This window comes from Pelmatolapia mariae, linkage group LG16_19 (assembly GCF_036321145.2).
Source record: "Pelmatolapia mariae isolate MD_Pm_ZW linkage group LG16_19, Pm_UMD_F_2, whole genome shotgun sequence".
Classification (NCBI taxonomy): domain Eukaryota; kingdom Metazoa; phylum Chordata; class Actinopteri; order Cichliformes; family Cichlidae; genus Pelmatolapia; species Pelmatolapia mariae.
In genome coordinates this window covers 64,819,235-64,841,680 of record NC_086241.1, presented here as the reverse complement: position 1 = coordinate 64,841,680, position 22,446 = coordinate 64,819,235, and the positions used below count along the sequence as shown (strand labels likewise).

At 38.9% G+C, this 22,446-nt stretch overlaps 1 protein-coding gene across 2 annotated transcripts in view; it reads right to left on the bottom strand.

Annotated features, from left to right (window-relative positions):
- lrfn5a (leucine rich repeat and fibronectin type III domain containing 5a) overlaps positions 1-22,446 on the bottom strand; it is a 125,978-nt gene that overhangs the window by 70,479 nt on the left and 33,053 nt on the right. The window lies entirely within an intron of this gene.

Below are 22,446 nucleotides of genomic sequence, written 5' to 3'. Positions count from 1 at the left end.
AAATGTTAAATTTTTGTGATTTATATCGTTATCGGGACGATAGATGTCTTAATATCGGGATATGAGATTTTGGTCATATCGCACAGCCCTAGACGTAGCTATACTGAGTGATAGCAACATCAAGAATAAGGAACACAAGAAGTACCAAGGGCAGAGAGGGGTAGTCCGGAAGATGTGGAGGGTCAAGGAATCAGTGCTCCCTGTGGTAACTGGAGCACTCGGGGCAGTGTCTCTCAAACTCGGATGTGGGCCAGAAACAACATCCAAGATCTCTGTCCAGAAGAGAGTGGCAAAGATACGGCACAGGACCCGAGTTTGAAGGATGATGACCTTGAAGGACCAAGATTAATTGCAATCTAGCCTTTCTATTCTTGAGGCTTATGAGTGGCTTGCACCTTGCAGTGAACCCTCTGCATTTACTTTCGTGCACTCTTCTCTTTATGGTAGACTTGGGGATCGATACGCCTACCTATTGGAGATTTTTGTTCACTCGGTTGGCTGTTGTTAAAGGGTTTGACTTCACCATGGAAATGATTCTGCGATTATCCACCACTGTTGTTTTCCATGGACTTTCAGGTGTTTTTTGCATTGCTGAGTTCACCAGTGCTTTCTTTCTTTTTCAGAACGACCCAGACTGTAGATTTTGCCACTCCTACTATTGTAGCAATTTCTTGGATGGCTTGTTTCACCTGCATGGAGAGCTCCTTTGACTGCATGTTGTCTGTTCACAGCAAAATCTTCCAAATGCAAGTACCACACCTCAGATCAACTCCAGGCCTTTTATCTGCTTAATTGATAATGACAGAACGAAGGAATTGCCCACCCTGCCCATGAAATAGCTTTTGAGTCAATTACTTTTGGTTGGTCCCTTTAAAAAAAAAAAAGAAAAAAAAAAGAGTGTGATATATATATATATATAATGTATATTGCAAATAGTTGGAGAGGATACAGGGAGAAGATAGTTCACCACAGAGACACAAATGCCTTTGATCTGTAGCCCCATGAAACTGGCCAGCCTATCTTACACTCTTGCAGTGCATGGGTGCATATATAGATGTGTGTATGTGTGTGTGTGCTTGTGTTATGCATAATTATGTATCTCTCTCTGCAAAATGTCAGTGGACTTCAAAGGACATCAGACAAGTACACAGAACACACACATTGCATATCCCATTCTTTTGTGAAATAGCCCAGAATATACTCTTCTGGAGTGTGATGTGAGTTTGTGTCCGTGCATGTATCTAGGACAAAATTAGTGTCTCTATTCCAGTTATGTTTCCATCTTTTACCAAAGAGAAAAAAGTCGTTTTCAAGAATGGAAAGTTGGTGCAATGACATACACAGATTCACAACCCCAGGTTTTACATGCTGATGTCATAGTGCAAGTTCCATAGGGTATGTCATTTATAATTTGACTAAAGTGGATCAGAATTAACAAAACACGAAATTCTTCCAACTTGCACAGCTTGTCAGGAAGTAGCACACAATCAACAACCAAGCAAAGAAAGAGAGTAGAATGCACATTTGGCAATAGATACAATATATTTGAAGCTGGTTGCTAGGCAGCAAGTCAAGTCCCATGAGAATCACTGAATTCTTTATGTCTCAAAGCAGAAATAGACAAAACTGTAAGAAGCAGTCTATAAATCAACAAGAACAATTGCAAAAAAAAGCTATAATTGGATGAGATGATGTGTGTCAGAAGGGAGGGGCCATTAGCTCTATCCATCCATACAAAATGGTGAACACCCACTGAGAGTCATACAGAAAGATTGCCAACAATATTGTTAATCAAACAATGGTTTTTTGCTGTAATGCAAAGTGTCATTTGGCAGTTTATGACAGAAAACCACCACTAACTTTCCATCACCTTGTGACAGTGTTCTTAAGAGAGTCCATCTTAACCCTTTAAAGCCTGAACTATGAAAATTCTAATTTTTGGAAAAATGGAGTGTTAATTGAACCTTCTGAAACTAACTAACTAAATAAATAAATAAATATTGATTTGCATCTATGAGTTTTATATTTCATATTTGCGACATTAGAACATTTTTTTAAAACATTTTTTCCTTAAAAATCATCAGTATGATGCCCTGAAAAACCAAAATAAAATCACACTGATGATGTAAAAGTCTCAAAAATTTACAAAAACTTATGTATCTAATATGATAAACTTTAGAGGCTTTAAAGGGTTAAAAAAATTGTGAAGGTGCCATTTACACAATCAATAGCTTCCTCCTGTTCATAACTGAGTTTATTGGAAATTTGGGCAACAGATGACAAAATCTACAGTTGTCAGGCAATTCTAAAGCTGAATTGAGCCTTTAACAGGGATAGACAGTAAACTATCTATTGTTATCTCTACCTGTGGTGTAAAACATAGGGAACCAAAACCAGCCCAACAGTCCAAGCTAGACTACTAGATGGCTTTGTAAGTGTAAAAATTGCAGGGATGTCTTAAAATTTTCAATAAAATACACTCGCCATTCTGGTGAGGTGATGCCAGTATTTCTTCACTTGAGTGAAAATGTACAGAAAGTATTCATGAATCTTGACCAACTGTTGGAATTATAAAAAAATAAAAACTCATTATTAAAACTGTACTCATTAAAAATACATATATTTCAGTATGTTCCTCATCTGTTCTATATGAGGACATTTCATTAAATTAAATGTAAATTGTACTTTTTTACATTAAAACAAATCTTGGTTATCATGCGATATTATAATCCGGGCTGGGTGTTTGACACCCCTGACCGACATTGTTTCATCACTCTGGTTCTATGTTTGTTGATTACTTACACTTTTGTGATCATGAGCTAAATGACATTGCAATTTGAATAAACATAGGGGATAATGTAAGAGATAGTTACAGACAACATAATAACAGTATCAAGTCTACAACCCACTTACATAATTAAACATTTAAAATTTTTCCTTTTTTTCTAGCCCTTCGAAGTACCTGCCTGCACTTTTGAAGTCAGCAGGGACTCAGTGTTTTTAGCCTTCTTTTCCGCATTTAAAACACTCAATAGGGATTACATATGATGACTGATTTGGCCAGTCTAATATCTTCCAGTTTGTGTCACAGAAGCCTCAGCTGGCAGACTGTGTGTTTGGGCTCATTGTCTTGTTGTACGATGAAGGTCTGGCCAATGAGACTGAGGGATTTGCCAGACAAAATGTGTCAGTACACCTCTGAATTCATCCAACTGCTGCTGCCATCATCAATGAAGACACTGAGCCAGTTGCCAGAGACAGCCACACATGCCAAGGCCATGCCTTCTCCAAGTTTCACTGATGAGCTTGAATTGTTTGGATTCCTATCTTTCTCCACACTTTGGACTTTGTTGATTTTGGTCTCATCTGTCAAGAAAACTGGTTCAGAACCCTTCTGGTTTGTCTATATTTTTTGGGAAATTCCAATCAAGCCTTTGGATTTTTTGCTGATGAGAATTTTTCATATTAGAGAAGCATCTGCAGTTACGCCTAAATTATACTTCTGCAATTATATATTTGGAGCTTCAAACACAGCCTATGCAAGTGTACAACAACATTGCCAGCAATTTTAGAATTGCCACATAATTTCCTTGGGGATTATTAAAGTATTCTGATTCTAATGATTCTGATTTTCAACTTTCTTGATTAACTTAACTTAGTTAACCTAGTTGAAAACTTTGAACTCATGGCCCCTGCTTGTTCTATATTCCTAACAAATGCACAGACAACATGAAGCAACAGCCCAATGAAAACGATTTCTATGCATAATGTGCTTTTGATTGCAAATGTGATCCAACAGCTGATAGTCTATTTCTCACATACTGACTCATTACTTCAATCTTAACTCAATTCTGTAATTCACAAGCAACAGACCAAATCTTTGAGTTATTGCATATTAGTTAGGAAATGTTTTTTTCTAAACCGAGACCATTGGAAAATGCTTAACTTTAGAGCCAGAAATCCATTCCAAACATTCCAATACTCACAAGTCTCATTAGTAGTTAAAGTGCTTCTGACTGCTTTTCCACTTGCATTTGCATCTCGTTTATAAACCAGCAGGCCCATACATATTAAAATACTCAGAGGGGAAAAATACACCACAGAATTTGCCCATTTAGTCATTATCAACTCTGCACAATTACACTGAGATTTGTGAGCATTTATGAGAGGATATTGCTTTGTTTATGTTCACAAACTGAAAAAAAAACAACTGCCTCATGAGCTGCTATATGGTGTGAAATCAGTTGCATTCTAAATCTGAGTGAGCATCTAGCAAACAAGTTAACTTCCATATGCAACTAACATTGTTAGTTTTTTTTCATGGCACCATGGGAAAAAATACTATAGCTTTGAATTTGTTCTGAGTCAGTGCATCTCTGTAAAAGTGTTTGAATGGGGAACAAAATGAAACAAATGCATGACAATAACCCATTACATATGAATGACCACACAGAATTATGTTTATTTCATGATTAATGATGCTATTATGCTATAAAAACTGTTATAATTACTGTAAACTGGGGTTTTTTGTTCAAAGGCTGGAAAGGTTCACTGGGTACTGTAAATAATTTCAGTATGGTTCAAGTTCAGTATGGATGCATCCAGTTCAGTTATTTACACATCACACACACATACAATTCAGCAAAGATCATCATCATGATAACGCGTAAATTCCTGCTGTAGATAATGTGGCCTCATGCTAGCACCTAGCAGCTCAATGTCCTTACTGTGGAGCATCTCTTTGATAGTTAAGTGCCCAGTGTTACACTATCTATCATTCACAAACACAGCCAGACCCCCTCCTCCTGTTTACTGCTCATCTTGGTTCCATCAGCATGGAGTAGATTAAAAAAAAAACATGTCCACGTTTACGTGTGTGTCCAGAGTTAGCCACATATCAGACAATAATTAATCTGGTCTCTCTATAAGCCCGCTGATGCTGAGTAAGGGCCACCAATTCATCCACTTTGTTGTTAAGGGATCTCGCATCCTCAGCTCGCAGGGAACATCAGGCCATTCGGTGGGATGCAGCTACGGAGAGCTTCATTCTTGATAACAGCTGATCCACATGAATGCAGCAGCATGAACACATTCATGCAACTTTCTCAGCTGTCACGTTACTGGGTCGCGTGACCCAGTGTTTGAGTTTTTATGTATCTTTTGTGTTCTAGTTTAGCTCATCTAGTAAATTTCTAGGTTGCAGTTTAGTCCTTTGTTTCTTAGTTGTTTCTGTCATCTCCGCCTGTACTGTCTCCCTGGTCCATGCATCTACCTGTCATGCTTCATGTCTGTGTGGTCCTTGTTGTCAAGGTCGTGTCATGTCTATGTCTCCATGTTTCCTGTTTTATTTTGAAAGAGTTTGGTGTTCTTTGTTCATTGTATTTAGTTTCACTTCCCCTATCCTGTCATTAGGTTCATGTGTGTCAGCTGTTCTTCCTCATGTGTTTCCACTTCCCCTGATCATACCTGTGGGTATTTAGTCTGTGTTTCATTCAGTCTGTGTCGTGTCGTCTGTTACCATTCCTGTCACTCTAGCTACACGTCATGATTCATAGTTTTTCAGACTCTGTTACTGGTCATGTTCATAGTAATCTGCTCCTGTCATGTTTTCATAGTCTTTCATGTACCAGTCCAGAATTCTGTTCTTAGCTTTTTCATGTCGTGTTCATAGCTCATAGTTACAGTTCAAGTCAGAGTCTTAGTTTGTCTTAGCCTAAACGGTTTCCTAGTTTAGGCTCTTTGTTTAGGTCATTGCCTTAGTTTATGTTTGGCTATTTTTGCTTTACTGTTTACCGGCCCTAATAAAGGCTTGCTTTGAGTTTAGTAAAACTTTTGCCTCCTTCATCTGTCCGCACCTGGGTCCTCCAAACACCCTCCACACGGTCTGCCCCCGCTGACCGTGACAGAAAACTGTATGATATCAACTTCTTTACTAATTTTTAGTGAACTTTATCGTCTTGCCTCTAACGTAAATGAAGAATGCTGCGTCACTAATTTTAAGTTTCAATAGCTAACACTAACTGCTAATATGTCTGTTTTGCCAGTGGCCTACTTTCAGGCTTCCACCATCATGGTTTTCATAAACCTACAACAAATTCTGTGACAGATGACTCTTTAATCCATGCACTAATGTTGCACAATAATACAGACCAACAATACCTACATTACATAAGATCATGATGGAAATACCCACCATCTGGTTACAATGACGTTAGTAACTAATAGTTAGCTTGTTCTCACTCCAGCTATTGAATCCAACACAGTATACCATCTTTCACTATCTTCAGTTGAATTCAATTCAATTCAGATTTATTTATACAGTGCCCAATGGCAATAATAGTTGCCTCAAGACGCTTTATATTTTAAGTTAGAGACCCTAAAATAAAAGAATAAGCAAAAGCAATCCAGATATCACAGTATCACATGTCTTAGTGATTTGCAAATGTGAAACCCACATTTACTGGAGAATGTGTAATTATTTTGATGATGCAACAAACTATATATTGATATACAAGGGCATGCACATGCTGAAGATATTGTGGTTGCAAAGTTGTAGAAAAATATAGTAAATTGACTAAAAGCTGACATCAGCTACCTGACTTCAAACTGAAAATTGCATCATCGCAAATGTAACTAAATGGGTTTAGTTGTACTATAAATGTGAAATGCACATTTCCTAGAAAAACTCCCATTTAGTTTTAGGCAACTTATGGATCTCAGATAGCCAGGGAGCTCAGTTTCCATCATTGTTGAGATGATTCACAAAAAGAGGAGTATTACCTTCTATTAATCAAAGATACATGATGGATATGTTAAATAAATTGATGTTTCTTTTTAGAAGGTCCACCATTACTTTTTCCCAAAGCCCCCAAGTCTGTTGTACATTCCTGTGGCTGCACACATGATGTGGGAAAAAAATACAAGGATGGCAGATGACCAGACAAGGAAGCAGAAACCTTCCTGAACCAGTGTTGGTATTGAACTGCAGTGCTGTGATTTCCACTTTTTGTCTTCCCAGTGTTTCTCTAGCAAAACTTTACTTTGACCATGCTGGTTCTGTTTTATTGGATTAGGCAGAGCTGGGCTGTCTGCCAGAGACTGATGTAATTACATTGTTAACAGTCATTGTGTCAGGTACTGTGAGCTATACACAGGTTGTAGCCTTTACCTCTCTCACTTTCAGAGATGACATTACACTTGCTCTACCTAGCTCTTACTCTTGTCCTCTCTCAGTCTCGCTCTGTCATGAAGTCAGACACTGAAGTCTTGCCAGGGTGACAGTGACTGTGTCTGTTTTAAGGGAATTGACTTGTAACTTTTTACTTTTTTTTTTTAAATTTGTGCATCTCTTTGTCCCAGTGACATTAAATTTGCCTTCAACTTTTGCCACTGCTGTCAGCTTGTATTCCATCTTGCTATTACACAACACTTCTCTAACCTTTCTTTTCATTTTTTCAGTGGTGTAATAATATTAGTCTGTTACTCTCCAATGGACGATGACCAATTTATGTTTATATTTACTCTGTTACTAACAATGAATACATTGCAGCTGTTACTGCAGTCATTATTCAACTACAGGGTGGGCCATTTATATGGATACACCGTAATAAAATGGGAATGGTTGGTGATATTAAAGTCCTGTTTGTGGCACATTAGTATATGTGAGGGGGCAAACTCCTCAAGATGGGTGGTGACCATGGTGGCCATTTAGAAGTCGGCCATCTTGGATACAACTTTTGTTTTTTCAATAGGAAGAGGGCCATGTGACACATCAAACTTATTGGTAATGTCACAAGAAAAACAATGGTGTGCTTGGTTTCAACGTAACTTTATTCTTTCATGAGTTATTTACAAGTTTCTCTTTGTTCACAGCCATTGACATGTCGAAGAGGTTAACACGTGAGGAGCGGATTGAAATTGTGTTGATATCTGGTGAACGCAGTAACCGGGTCATTGCAGCAGATTTCAATGCAAGACACCCTACGAGACCACCCATCTCCCATGCTACAGTTAGCAAACAGTTTTGTGAAACTGGTTCAGTGTTGGATTTGCCAAAATGTGGACGCAAGAAAACTGTCACTAATGAAGAAACATCAGTGGCTGTCCTAGCTTCATTCAGCAAGAGCCCACAGCGTAGCACTCGCCGCATGTCACTGGAGAGTGGCATTAGTCGAACATCCCTTCGGCGGATATTAGCTACTCACAAATGGCACCCTTACAAACTCCAGCTACTGCAGCATCTCAACGAGGACGACCCAGATCGGCACACAGAATTTGCAGAATGGGCAAAAGAAAAACTGCAACAGGACCCTCAGTTCACGCAGAAGATTTTGTTCAGTGATGAGGCAAACTTTTATGTGAATGGTGAAGTTAACAAACAAAACCACCGCTATTGGTCTGACACTAACCCACATTGGATGGATCCCTCCAAGACTGTTGGACCAACAAAAGTGATGGTTTGGTGTGGTATATGGGGTACAACGATAGTGGGTCCATTCTTCATCAATGGAAACCTCAAGGCCACTGGATATTTGAAATTGCTACATGATGATGTGTTTCCCTCTTTATGCACTGAAGCTGGCACGTTCCCTGAGTTTTTCCAGCAAGCGCCACCACATTATGGGTGCCAGGTCCGAGCATTCCTAGATGAACAGTTTCCTGGAAAGTGGATTGGTCATCGTAGGCCAGTTGAATGGCCCCCAAGGTCTCCCGATCTGACCCCCTTAGACTTTTATCTTTGGGGTCATCTGAAGGCAATTGTCTATGGTGTGAAGATACGAGATGTGCAGCACCTGAAACTACGGATATTGGATGCCTGTGCTGGCATTTCTCCTGCGGTGTTGCTATCAGTGTGTGAAGAGTGGGAGAAGAGGGTTGCATTGACAATCCAACACAACGGGCAGCACATTGAACACATTTTATGAGTGGTCAGAAACTTGTAAATAACTCATGAAAGAATAAAGTTACATTGAAACCAAGAACACCATTGTTTTTCTTGTGACATTACCAATAAGTTTGATGTGTCACATGGCCCTCTTCCTATTGAAAAAACAAAAGTTGTATCCAAGATGGCCGACTTCTAAATGGCCACCATGGTCACCACCCATCTTGAGGAGTTTGCCCCCTCACATATACTAATGTGCCACAAACAGGACTTTAATATCACCAACCATTCCCATGTTATTACAGTGTATCCATATAAATGGCCCACCCTGTAGATTATATCTGAAATCTTGAAAGAGATATGTTGCTACAAAGGAATCCCTGAATATCAAACTTCAACTGTAGAATGTGGCTGTTTGACTCACTAACAGAATTCTCTTCCATCATTGCTGTTATAGTCTGAATACAGTTGTTTGGAGTTCTCCACGGGCTGACAGAGGTCGTCCAAGTGACTCTGCTATGCTGAATCCTGACTATCCTCAGCACCATTTACTTAACAGGCAGTGAAAGATTCTGTTTTAGCTCCACTGCCACAAGGACAGATCGTTATCACTTCATGCCACAATACATCACTACACCACTTTGCATTTAATCATTAGTTATTATAAATCTCCGGATCTCTTCCACAGTGTGTCTTTTGTCCTGTCTTCCTTCACTCACCCCCAACCGGTCGCAGGTTTCTTCCTGTTAAAACTGATTTTTTTTCTTCCCATTCTTGCGCTTCGCAGCAGTGAGAAGTGCTTGGGTCATCTGTTTGTTGTGGTTTTCTCTGTATTATTGTCAGTTCTGTACCTTACAAAATAAAACACCTTGAGGCAACTGCTGTTGTGATTTGACATGATATAAATAAAAAGGACCTGAATTGAACAATGCCAGGATTTATGTGTTAGATTTGAATTATGAAGCTCCTTATTATATTATTTATATTTGGATTTATTGAACACTTCACTTGTTTGTTCTATTTTTGTGTAATTTATTTACATTTTGTATCTGTTATGCATTGTGTTGCATATAGCATATTTATTCAACTCAAAATATAAGTATATAGAGGGGTCTGTAACTACAAATGTAGAAAAACATACAAAAAGACTATTTATTGGTGTTGAACATAATATATATTATTGTATATGTTGTATATTATATAATATATAGTGACACCCCTACATGACTTTCAATAGAAGTGTTTTGTAAACATTTGTAACTTACACTTGTAAGTATTTATCCATTTACTCTAGTCCTTTGTCAGTAGTCACAGATATGAGTTTTAAAAGCTTTGGAAAACAGGATTTTGCTGGCTTATCCCATTATTTGTGACAGAATCTCTGAAGCTCTATGAGATCTTTCCATCTTCTGGTCACTCCATAGATCTGCTACAGAGCTTAAGCCTAGGATTTTGCCACACAATCCAAAGATAGTCGGAGACTTGCCCTGAAGTCGCTCCAGCTTTGCCTCGGCAGAATACTTGTAGGTCATTGTAGGATTAAAGGTAATCTGTTGTCTCAGTCAGTAAGTTCTAGAGAAGGTTTTCTTCGCGGGCCTTGCTCTATTTGGCAGTTTTCATCATTGCCCTCAGTTATAATATTTATATATTTTTGCTGCACAGATGAATCTCAATGGCATGATGCTGCTACCACCATGTTTCAAAGCATGTTTCAATGGATTAGTTAAATCATGAGCAATGCTGGAGTCTGCCAAACATCATACTGGAAATTCTGCCTGAATGGTTTTGTTTTAGACCCATCAAACTGGATAATTATTTTGCTTTTGCTCTAAAAGTTCCCTAAAAACAAACTTTTAAGTCAGAGATTTCAGCAATTTAGAAAAAGAAAAAAAATCAAAACATGCTTTTGCAAGTATTATGGGTTGATGTTTGTAAAATTAATGGGGGTTTTTCAATTCACATTAAAAAAAAACTTTTTACAGTAATGTGTGTAAATACATTTGTAAAATATACAAACAACACTGCAAGCTTATCTTTGACTCCTGTAGTGTGAAATGTTTCTGGAAAAAGAACAGCAAACCGTGTCTCTGTTGTGTCACCCCTGCACCCTGATTTATGTGAACTACATTACTTCACACAAAATGAATTGCATTTTTAGACCCTGAAAGGCTCCTGTGGTAGGGCTTGCATTTAGGATTATCTAGCAGTAAGATTCCAAATTTAAAACTCATGCTACTCTGCTCCTGCGGAGCAGCAAGCCATTGGCCATTTAAATTCTTAGTTTGTTGTTCTGTTATTATTGCCTACTCTACATCACTATGTCAATGAAAACTGCCTCCTTGTCTTTAGCACAGAAAAAAAAAACAGATTGTGGTGTTCTTTACTTTTCTGCCGAGCTTCAGATTTTCAGTGTGACCCTCTTTAGTAGGATTGAGCACTTATTGTTCCACTGACCTTTCTGCTTCTTACCACGCTTTCATACTCATTCTAAACATAATACAACCAGAAGCCGATTTTCCTTAAGCTGAAACTAAGGTACAAGATAAGTACACTGCTTATGAGAGTAATATACATCAGTAATACGTCATTACTGATGTTTGCCCACAGAATGTTCAGTAGGCACAGATTTGCAGGGAAAAATATGCACGCATACCCAGCAGGCTGCAAATATAATGTCACCTTCTCATGTACTCAGAGGTAAAAATGACTGGACCACAACCTTGAATTACATTATTCGTCTGTGTGTGTGTTTGGGGGAGGGTATTTTAGTTTATGTTCATATGTGTGTATAGGTGATTAATCAGAGAAGTTTGTCAGCCCACAGATGATATATGAGCCCTACAAACATGCACACACAAACAAGAGCAGACATACACAGTTTACATAAACACACACACACAAACACACACTGTACACAGCTGTCGTAAATTTCAGAGTACTACTTTATGCTGCGCAACTATCTCCTCTTTTGTGCTTTTTCTCTATTTCTACAACTTTCTACAATACAGAAGACGTGTGAACTATTAATGATGTAGTACAGACAAAAGTTCCTCAAAGTGCCACCAGTTTACCTTGATATCAAGTTTAACTGAGGATCAAGACCGAAAAGAAAAAACTCGCTAGACCCAAGAAACAAAAGGAATGAAAATTTGACAAGTGGAAATGTTTATCTAAGCCCAGTCGAGGTGGCTTAGGATGAGTTGGATCGTAAAATGAATGAAAAGCAGCATATTCAGGAGCTCTTCAATACATGATGACTGCCGCAGGAAGCCAACAGTGAAAATGGGAAGAGTATGCAAATCTGTTATCAAAGCAAAGCAGATGGCTACTTTGAAAAATCAAAGAATGAAAACATATTTGGCTCACTATATACTCCCGTATGTGTTGCTGTGTAATTTTCATGTTTTCCTTATTGTTCTACAGTGTGAAAATAAAGACAGCGCTTCAACGAGGTGTGTTGAAACATTTTGTGTATATCCACAACTAACAGGATTTAATTTGTGACACACACACACACACACACACACACACACTTAACCCATTCAGAAAAAGAAAATATACTAGTTAGTATCTGAGTTGTAATTAAGTCTCCTTTGTTGACTTGAGTAATGAGCGATTTAATCCACAGACTGGTGTGATTTTACTATAGCTGGTGTACAGTAAAATCCAAAATGCCCAATCCACACAATGACTTCAGTCCATTCTGAGCTGTAAATCTCCACACTAAAAGAATTTCCTTGCTACAGTCCCAAAACAGATCACTGTGCATAACTTTTAAAGTGCATCTTAATGAGAGAATATGACCGTCAGTGAAAATAAGCAATCCCCGGCTAAATCTCTTTCTGCCACACCATGTCTTTCTACTAACTGGTTTACCCATGTTACCATTTCTCCTGCGGCAGTTAAACACAGTTGTGCTCTTCCCTGGATTTATCTATGGAAGATCAAAAGGATTCTCCTCACCTCAAGAAAGTAACAGCCAGCCATCTTTCACTCTTATAACAGACCTGCAGTGCTGTAGGAGATAAGTCCTGTTCAGCCCAGTAACAGCCTCCATTGGATTTCTTGTTACCTTTTTTTAGCCGTCGTCAAAAACTCAATATTCAGATACTAATCAATGCTGGGGGTTTTTTTTATGGGATTTGATCCTCATTTTCAAAAGTGTTGATGCCAACAGTGCCATCTTCACACAGCACAACTGCAGACAGGCAGCCAAGCCACCCAAGCAACCCTTCAGGAAGTAAAGCTCCCATTTCAACATTTAAGTTTTAAAGTTATCATAAATGTCAGCCTGGCCGGTGCATGTTACAATTAACAGTTCAACTATCACCAACTACTCAAAAGCCACATTAGCTGTCTGTTATCATGAAGGTAGCAGCTAGAGGCTATGGCTGGAAATAAATTGATAATATGGGAATTAGGTAGCAAATGTTATCAGCCCTGCCCATCTGTTATGTTAATAGACAATTTTAGAGTAACAGGATAACACAATTATTTGTGTCTAAAAAGTGTTATGTTTATCTTAAAGTCCCAGATTGAAGCTGAGAAAGATCTTCCAGCTAGTAGACAGAAACTGTGTCAGGCTGCTGTAGCAACTATTTGATCAGAACAAAATATGATGCAAAGTTACCAAAACCACAACATTACCTCAAACAACCTTAAAATCTTTTTTGTTTTTTGGTATTATCAAAGAGAATTAAAAAGAGAATTAAAAACTCTTATACTGTATTTTTTCACTACATCAGGCAAATGAAAAATAGTGTTATAATCATTGTTATTGTTTGTATCATTCCAATCTTCATGAAAATATATATAATATATGGACCAACAACAGCTGTGGGCAGAGGACAAACTTGGTCAAAGCCCACTAGAACACAGCTCAGTTTGCTGATGTAAAAGCCTAAACTGCTGGAGCTCACTGCCTCCCTTCACTATCGGCTCTACCAACTCATTTACAAATCTCAAATCTGCTTTTTCACACTTTTGATGTGCTAATATATACAGCTCAAAAAAATTTAAGGAAAGACTTGAATCACACATTGGCTCTTGATGAATGAAATATTCAAGATGAAAATCTTTCTTAACATACCGGGGATAATTTATGCTTCAGCTGGAATTCTACATTGTAGGTACGAACCAACCTCAAAAACTCTCCGATGTGTAACCTCATGTGCACTTCCCTGGAAATGTAACCACACAGTCTACTGCGATTGGCATGTTCAGTATCACTGGGTCCTGCTATGCACTTCTGACTACTTCATTTTTTAAATAACCAGTGAACGAATAATAATCGTTACTTCAGTGTAAGCCATAATAATCTTTTAAAAAAATTACCATAACAAAATAGTGGGGGCCAAGTAGAGGCAAGAAAACCCCAGGACTTTATTTGTTTCTATTGTGCCAGGCAGCAGATCATTTGACTTTAGTTAGAGATTTTTCTTTTTTTCCCCCTATTAAAATAGCAGAGACTTTAAAGAGTTAATGAAAGTCAGAAACCAGCATTTGCAAGTATAGCACAATATATAAAAGAAGTCCCTAATTAATGCTTCAGTCTTATTTATGATCAACCTATCGCTAATAATCGGCTATGTACCACAGGCCTTCAAGCTGGCAGTAGTTAACCTTCTCTAGACCCAGCTGTCTTAGCTAATTATAGGCCAATCTCCAACCTTCCTTTCATATCAGAAATCCTTGAAAGAGTAGTTGTCAAACAGCTAACAGATCATCTGCAGAGGAATGGCTTATTTGAAGAGTTTCAGTCAGGTTTCAGAGCTCATCACAGCACAGAAACAGCTTTAGTGAAGGTTACAAATGATCTTCTTATGGCCTCTGACAGTGGACTCATCTCTGTGCTTGTCCTGCTAGATCTCAGTGCAGCGTATGATACTGTTGACCATAATATTCTACTAGAGCAATTAGAACATGCTGTAGGTATTACAGGTACTGCACTGCAGTGGTTTGTATCATATCTATCTAACAGACTCCAATTTGTTCATGTAAATGGAGAGTCTTCTTCACACGCTGAGGTTAATTATGGAGTTCCACAGGGTTCAGTGCTAGGACCAATTCCGATTACATTATACATGCTTCCCTTAGGCAGTATCATCAGAAGACATAGTATACATTTTCACTGCTATGCTGATGACACCCAGCTCTATCTATCCATGAAGCCAGGTAACACACACCAATTAGTTAAACTGCAGGAATGTCTTAAAGACATGAAGACCTGGATGGCCGCTAACTTTCTGCTTCTTAATTCAGATAAAACTGAGGTTATTGTACTCGGCCCTGAAAATCTTAGAAATATGGTATCTAACCAGATTCTTACTCTGGATGGCACTACCTTGGCCTCCAGTAACACTGTGAGGAACCTTGGAGTGATTTTGACCAAGATATGTCCTTCAATGCACATATTAAACAAATATGTAAGACTGCTTTCTTCCATTTGCGCAACATCTCTAAAATTAGAAATATCCTGTCTCAGAGAGACGCTGAAAAACTAGTTCACACATTTATTACTTCCAGGCTGGACTACTGTAATTCATCATTATCAGGATGTCCTAAAAACTCCCTGAAAAGCCTTCAGTTAATCCAAAATGCTGCAGCAAGAGTCCTGAGAGGGACTAGAAAGAGAGAGCATATTTCTCCTGTTTTGGCTTCCCTTCATTGGCTTCCTGTTAAATCCAGAATTACATACATACATACAAGGTCTTAAATAACCAGGCCCCATCTTATCTTAATGACCTTATTAGAGCACTTTGCTCTCGCACTGCAGGCCTACTTGTTGTCCCTAGGGTATTTAAAAAGTAGAATGGGAGGGAGAGCCTTCAGTTTTCAGGCCCCTCTTCTGTGGAACCAGCTTCTAGTTTGGATTCGGGAGACAGACACTATCTCTACTTTTAAGATTAGGCTTAAAACTTTCCTTTTTGCTAAAGCATATAGTTATTGCTGGACCAGGTGACCCTGAATCCTCTCTTAGTTATGTTGCAATAGGCATAGGCTGCTGGGGGTCTCCCATGATGCATTGAGTTTTTCCTTTCCAGTCACCTTTTCCACGCATTATGTATTAATAGACCTCTCTGCATTGAATCGTGCTTGTTGTTAATCTCTGTCTCTCTTCCACAGCATGTCTTCTATCCTGTCTTCATTCTCTCACCCCAACCGGTCGCAGCAGATGGCCCCGCCCCTCCCTGAGCCTGGTTCGGCCGGAGGTTTCTTCCTGTTAAAGGGGAGTTTTTCCTTCCCACTGTCGCCAAAGTGCTTGCTCATAGGGGGTCATTTGATTGTTGGGTTTTTCTCTGTATATATTATTGTAGGGTCTTACAATATAAAGCGCCTTGAGGCGACTGTTGTTGTGATTTGGCGCTATATAAATAAAACTGAATTGAATTGAATATCTCTGAGCTAAATGAAAGCAGTATGGTTTTAACAGATCAAGGCAATCTGCCAATTAACATTTAGGATGGTTCAGTATGGGATTCAAAATCATTTATGTTGATAAACAAATGGAAGTAGTTTCAGATTTGGCAAAATGTTGTCTGACTGTCTTCAGCTGTAGCAGCTTTGTTCCACAGCAAATTCACTTTAAATTGCTGGAAGAACATGAGAGCCTTCTTATTTTGAGGAAACACTTCTGTCACTCTGTTCTGAATGCAGTTGAGGTACTGAACCCAGAGGTCGATTTGAACATAAATACATTTTCTGACTCCAACTCCATTTCTGTTCCCACCACACACAGTACGCGTGTGTGGCTATGCAGTTTTTTTCCATGTGTCTTTTCAAAGTCAAAAGCAAGATTGCTTTGCTAAGAAGTGCTAAAAGCTCTTAATGCAATGCTGACAGGTTGTTCGCTGCACTTGTGTGCGTCCAACTTCCTGGCAACTTACTGTCACGCTGCTGCCCACCAAGTATGCCACATGTCACAACCACTTTCCCCTTGAGTCATCAGGCATAGACTTGAACATGCACTTTCAAGCAGTCACTTCCACACTCACACGAAGCTCAAAATCGCCAAATAGTGTTCTGCATTTATTTTATGTCATGCATAGACAGCCGTGCACGCACTGGGCAATCAGGGAGGAATCGTGCATACTGACTGATTGCTGCAATGTCAAGGAGGAGAGGTGAAGAGATGTAGAGAGACAGAAAAGGACAAAGGGGAGTGTTTTCTTCACATCCTTTTCACTGTGTCATTACTGGGTAATTATGGTGCTAATGACCCTGTAACTCTAACACCTGTCAACTTCACAAACACCCTGTCATATACTTCCCCTTTCCTCCACTTAACTCATCCTTTTCTGTACACAGTGGCGCCTAAATCAGCAAGACTGAAAATACGGGTTAGAGAATGATTTCACGCTCACCAATTTTAAACAGCTCTACAGTTTAACACCTAGTAAGTAACCTTACGGATCTATCGCGGGTCTACTCGGGGAATAAAAAACATGTTTAAAATTCTCCTAATGTAGACTACAAAAGTGTCATATTTGATATGGAAGAAAATAAATACTGTTAAGAATCCACAGAGCAAGATACTTAACAGTGTTTGGATACCATTCTGCTAGCAGAATAGTGTAAAAGTTGTTTTAGTGCTATAAATGAATGAAAGTCACAACATTTGCTGGAAGAGAACACCATGGCTCAGCAAAAAAAAAAAAAACTTTCCCTGAAAAAAATTATAATAAACCTGACAGCACAGGCTGTAGTTGCTGTGAGAAGTAAAGGCTGGGAAAGATGTGTTAGAATTCAGGGAACACAGAGTCCAGTCTGGGGTTCAGGGGTGTCTAGCAACTGAAATCTGAAAACAGGCTAGAAGTATAACAGAAGGAAATACGATGATTTTGAAATAATTCAAGGCTGGTAACTAAAATAAAACTTATCTGTAACAGCGGGTGTTGCCATGATACTGGTCACAACAGTATCTAAATAATGCCAATTACTGAATAACATGGACACAAGACAACTGGAGGGAAGCAATTTGACGACAGGGCAAGATTCACCTGTTAATCTGGGAATATCTTAACATGATTCATATGGGATATGTTTAGATATTGCCAGCAGTGTGCAACACTGAGGACTTTAAACAATAAAACATTTATTTGGTTTGTTTTGAAACTATTTTATTTACTTAATTAAACTCATTTTTGTTTCTTTGTGTATAGTTCTACAAAATAGAAAGTAGTAAACATAAAGAAGGAAAATCTTTGAATTTATGTGTGCCCAAATGTTTGATTGTAGGGGCCTATGTTATAATAATGCAGCAATAATATTCATAAATAAGCCAAAGCTCTCTGTTCAGCAATAGATTGACCAAAAATGTGATTATTTAATAACATCTGGCCCCATCTGATAAGATATTTAGCAAATATTTGATTTTTTGAGTCAACTCTCAACATTGTTGTGGCCAGACGTCTGGTAAAGAGCCACTGCGAGGCTTGTGGGATGCTCCTGTGACCCAAATCTACAATAATCAAAAGAAACTGTTATTGTTCATCTATGTCTGAGAACTGCAGAACATTGCTTCTACCTTCTTCATAACCACAAAAGAGAGATGAGGGAAAGTGAAGAAGCCTGAAGCTAGCCTAAAATAATTGACTTCAGTGCAACTGGGTGAGACAAAGACATTAAAAGAATTGTAAATTATTAAAGTTATTACTTGGAAACATGACTTCAGGAGACAGACATGGACAGAATAGGAATTTTAACACTGCTAGTGCATTTGATCTTTCTGATGTTTCTAGAAAATGTTCTTTTGTTTTCAGTTTGAGTTCAATATTTATAAATGTGGTTTTTGCAATATTTCCACATCTAACCACATTAAATGTAGTTAACCTTAAAAGAGTACTGCAAGACTTTTATACATAAGATGCAGCCTTCAGAAGAGTTTGTAGTCTATAGATTTTTGTACCCTTTCCAAACTAGTTGTTTGATAAGAATGGCAAGAATGAAGTCTTGTTTGGCAAGTTTAGGTTCCACAGTTTTTAAACTTTAATCATGCATAGGGCTAAAAGCTAAATGGCTAATAGAAATATGTTGGCACAGTGCTAAATTACTAAAGCACACCTTTTTAGCATAGAAAAGGATTAGTGTCATGGTCAAATACACTGCTGTAAAGGTAAGATTAATGCTAGGAAAGTTAAGGTGGGTTAGAAAATGACTGAATTATAATTGCAGTCATATGACACACATAAAACTCAGAGGCGCTAAGCACCGATCCATCATGATGACCTCCACTAGCTTACTTTACACCTCAACATAAAGTGAGTATAAAAAAGAACAGTTGGCATAAATTGCGAGGTGCAATGTGATTTATAGGCTACTGAGCTCTAAGGGGCATAGTAGCTGAAAAGACAAACAAAACAAGCTTTGATGTATCTGTTAAATGTTAGAAAAGCACTCTGTATTTTGTAAGAGCATTAAGTACTGAGAAATAGAGAACATACACACAATCTACTTAACGTTTTCCCATGGTTATAATCACTAAAAGCCTCTGTAAATTAAGCTCCCATCTCTTTATTGAAGAGACTAATGGTTGGGCTAATATAGCTTTGTTTTGTGTGTATGCTGTGTGCTGTGTGTCTACGAGCATGATTTGTTTGCCTGAATTTGCATACATACCACCATGCACTGATTCTCCCTATCTCACGTTGAAACATCTCAATTATGGCTCCTTAGTTGTGTGTTGTCCCTTGAGTGTGAGTGCTGGTGTTACACAAGATCTATTATGGCCCCGGTTTGTCAAGGAACACAGAGGCAGGGCTCAGTGCCAAGACTGAGACCTATCAAACGCATCCATGTGTGTGGGTGTTTTTGCTTCACTCAAAGGAAAATTTATTCAGACTAAAACACGGGAATAGTAGGAAGGCAATTTGTTGTTTTCTGTCACATTTTCCCCTAAATCACGATGAAATTAACTGCCGGGGCTCAATTAATAATTTATGCAAACAAGTGAGGTAACAAATTGACTTTTGTGTCTATTTAAGTATTTTTGCACGCATGTATGTGTGTGCTGAAACGTTGAATGAAAGCAGAGCTACTTCACAGTCTTCATCACTCTGCTTTCTCTTATATGTCTGATGCTTTCTCACTCCAACCAGCTAAAAGTTTGGTAAGGATAACGGCAGGAACACAATTCAACATTTTCTCAATTGAGTCATTACAACCCAAATGAAGAGACTTGGTGGCAAAGTTAACCCACAGCCATATTCCCATTAGCAAACAGTCTCACACACACACACACACACAGTAGGAGCATTTAGAGAATTGGCTGTGAGGCTGCTCCCAGCTTGCCCACTGTGAGCTGAATTGAGCTGTACAAACAGCGTTTAGATGGTTATACCCGCGTGAGCATGTGCGTGTGAGTGGGGATATGTGTGTTCATTATGTCTTTGGAAGTGAGACAAATATGATGTGCAGTGTTGAGTGTTTAAGCACCAAGAATGAAGAAGGAATGGGTGAACATAATTATTTAAGATGGAAAAACAAGGGAGGAGGAAAAATAAGGCAGGGGAAGATAATTTACTTCAGCCACTTGCCCCACAGTTGGTTAAAAAAAATTGTAATTATACGTGACACTGCTCTCAATAAAATAATGGTTAATTCATTGTGAAATGCCCAATAAAAAATTCAATTCAATTCAATTCAATTTTATTTATATAGCGCCAAATCACAACAAAAGTCGCCTCAAGGCGCTTTATATTGTACAGTAGATCGCACAATAATAAATACAGAGAAAAACCCAACAATCATATGACCCCCTATGAGCAAGCACTTTGGCGACAGTGGGGAGGAAAAACTCCCTTTTAACAGGAAGAAACCTCCGGCAGAACCAGGCTCAGGGAGGGGCGGGGCCATCTGCTGCGACCGGTTGGGGTGAGAGAAGGAAAACAGGATAAAGACATGCTGTGGAAGAGAGACAGAGATTAAGAGGTGGGTTCCTGGGTTTGAATCTGACGGCCAGCTGGAACTTTTTTCCCTCAGGTGGTCCAGCTTCCTCTCACAGTCCAAAGACTCTTTCAGTAACAGGAGAATCTAAACTGGAGCTAGGTCTAGTTGCCTGTCCCTCTGTGTTAGCCCTCTAATAGATTGCCGACCTGTCCAGGGTGTATCCCACCTTTCGCCCAGTGACAGCTATGATGGGCTGTAGCCCCCCCGAGACCCTGACTTGGATAGAAAACTGATGGATGTTCTGGGACAATGCCATCCTTCAAGAGCCAAGTACAGACAACAGGTATGGCATTTCATTAAGTTAAGATTGATAATGCAACTTCATTCATTCATTTGACATTCAGCAAAATTAGGAATGGAATTGTAGAAAGTAATATAGTAACTCTTAAATGAACCCCCTACTAGTCATCATAAATAAAGCAAAATCATAAATCAAACAAGTAGATCTACTGAGCAAATAAAAACCTGCACATCAGTATGCATTTTTTTTTGTCTCTGCGGTCTCTCCACCCTTTTCCTGTCTTCTTTTTCCCCTTAACATCCCTGCATGTTCTTATTTGGCAAATTTTAAAAATCACTTTTGAAAATATATATTTAACATTAATTAGCTACTCCTCACGACTTACTGTGCTTTGTGTCATCCTGCAGTCCCCCTGTCACCTTCTTTGTACTCACCTACTCCTTCTCATGGGTGATGCAGTATGATGCATACTGTTCTAATTTGACCCCTGGAGCTCCTCCTCCGAAGTCTCTCTCTCCATCTGACTGCGCCACCCCATGTGACTTTCCTCCTCTCCCGTGTCACTCAGTTCTTTTTCATCCTTTCACACTTCTCAAATATGACTTTCTTGTGTTTCCTGTTTCCTTTTCTCCTGACATTCGCACCTTCCTCCTCAGGGCTTAACGAGCACTGCTCTCTCTCTTTCGCACTCTCTTTTCTCTCATTTCCCCTTGTTGCTCCTTTTGTCCTTCCATTCCTCCTCTCAATTACCTTGTCTGGGCAGCATCTGGCAGCCTGACCCAGTGTGTGGGTATGTGTGTGTTTGGAGCTGTTGTGGACCATGTGCCTCGTCTGTGTTCCACTGGATTCTTGTCATTCCGAACTGAACAGCTGCTAACGGAAAACAAGTAGCTGGCTTCCCCGTAGATTTGGAGACAGATTACTGTAGGAACGCAGTCACATTATTCAGTCAGGACCTTTCCTGTGTCACCCGGGGCCTCAGATGAAACAAATGGCCGTGTGTTGGTGAATTATCACAATCTTATCCAATCAGCAACTCTAAAAACTGCAACAGACGTGTGGATCATGAAACAGACAGCCAAAAATGAAGAAGTCCTACTGATTTTGCATCAGATTTATTAAAGCCCCGTGAGTTATGATTATATTATTATTGTGGATGTAATTATGTATCCTTTTCCATTAACTAAATGTCCAGCTGCTCATTCACACATCCAATCTATTTAATCTAAAGCAAGTTTGGCTTGAGCTTACACTTGCTCAGAAAGCCTTTTATGTTCCCAATGGAGTGACGTGGATTTGTATCTATATGTCCTTTTACATAATTTCGCTACTTTTGTCCTACAGATACCTTTGAATCACTGCTGTGCCACACAGC